The sequence below is a fragment of the Balaenoptera physalus genome, assembly GCF_965194825.1.
Source record: "Balaenoptera physalus genome assembly, chromosome: 21".
NCBI lineage: Eukaryota > Metazoa > Chordata > Mammalia > Artiodactyla > Balaenopteridae > Balaenoptera > Balaenoptera physalus.
In genome coordinates, this window is record NC_138902.1 from 14,288,850 (window position 1) to 14,290,755 (window position 1,906).

Sequence of the window (1,906 nt, forward strand, 5' to 3'; positions counted from 1 at the left end):
CTGTCTAAGCATCAGTTTGTTCTTCTGTGATATAGGGATAATTCTAACATTGTTAAGGATTGCTGTAAGAGTATATCTGATGATATGCATAAACGCAGTTGGTTCAGAGCCTAGGTCATGCTAGGGTCTCAATATATGTGTCCGTTTTCTCTCTCCTTAGAAGATAATGACGATGAAAGTATATTCACCTTAAAAAAAATTAAAGCAACTTTAAAAAGTTGAGTTTAAGAATTATCTATATATTTTAATTATTCATCTCTTAATGATGCACACCATCAATGAAGATAACTGAGAACAATTTTACGGTCAGAACTTAAGAGTTAAAAGGAGAAAAGGATAAAATTAGTCGTCGGAACCGAAAGTGTTTTTTTTCTTTCATCCTCTGATAAACCATACCTAAGTCCAAATTAGGTATATTACTGAAATGCAACAAATAAAAATAGTAACAACAATATCTTCTCTTTTAATGGATGTGTTATTATTAGAAAATGAATTTATCACATTTGCTTCCTCTGACCTGTTACTATATTTTTAACTCAAGGTGTTCTGACTTCTTCTGTAACGTATACACAAAATCAAAGGTTTAAAAGTAGAGCAGTGTTATCAAACTCTTAGAGGAAAACATAGGCAGAACACTCTATGACATAAATCACAAGATCCTTTTTGACCCAGCCCCTAGAGAAATGGAAATAAAAACACAAATATACAAATGGGACCTAATGAAACTTAAAAGCTTTTGCACAGCAAAGGAAACAATAAACGAGATGAAAAGACAACCCTCAGAATGGGAGAAAATATTTGCAAATGAAGCAACTGACAAAGGATTAATCTCCAAGATTTACAAGCAGCTCATGCAGCTCAATAACAAAAAAACAAACAACCCAATCCAAAAATGGGCAGAAGACCTAAATAGACATTTCTCCAGAGAAGATATACAGATGGCCAACAGACACATGAAAGAATGCTCAACATCATTAATCATTAGAGAAATGCAAATCAAAACTACAATGAGGTATCATCTCACACCGGTCAGAATGGCCATCATCAAAAAATCTACAAACAATAAATGCTGGAGAGGGTGTGGAGAAAAGGGAACACTCTTGCACTGTTGGTGGGAATGTAAATTGATACAGCCACTATGGAGAACAGTATGGAGGTTCCTTAAAAAACTAAAAATAGAACTACCATATGACCCAGCAATCCCACTACTGGGCATATACCCTGAGAAAACCATAATTCAAAAAGAGTCATGTACCACAATGTTCATTGCAGCTCTGTTTACAATAGCCAGGACATGGAAGCAACCTAAGTGTCCATCATCGGATGAATGGATAAAGAAGATGTGGCACATATATACAATGGAATATTACTCAGCCATAACAAGAAATGAAATGGAGGTATTTGTAATGAGGTGGATGGAGTTAGAGTCTGTCATACAGAGTGAAGTAAGTCAGAAAGAGAAAAACAAATACAGTATGCTAACACATATATATGGAATCTAAGGAAAAAAAAAAAAGGTCATGAAGAACCTAGTGGCAAGACGGGAATAAAGACACAGACCTACTAGAGAATGGACTTGAGGATATGGGAGGGGGAGGGGTGAGATGTGACAGGGTGAAAGAGTGTCATGGACATATATACACTACCAAATGTAAAATAGATAGCTAGTGGGAAACAGCCGCATAGCACAGGGAGATCAGCTCGGTGCTTTGTGACCACCTAGAGGGGTGGGATAGGGAGGGTGGGAGGGAGGGAGATGCAAGAGGGAAGAGATATGGGAACATATGTATATGTATAACTGATTCACTTTGTTATAAAGCAGAAATTAACACACCATTGTAAAGCAATTATACTCCAATAAAGATGTTTAAAAAATAAATAAATAAAAATAAAAATTAAAAAAAGT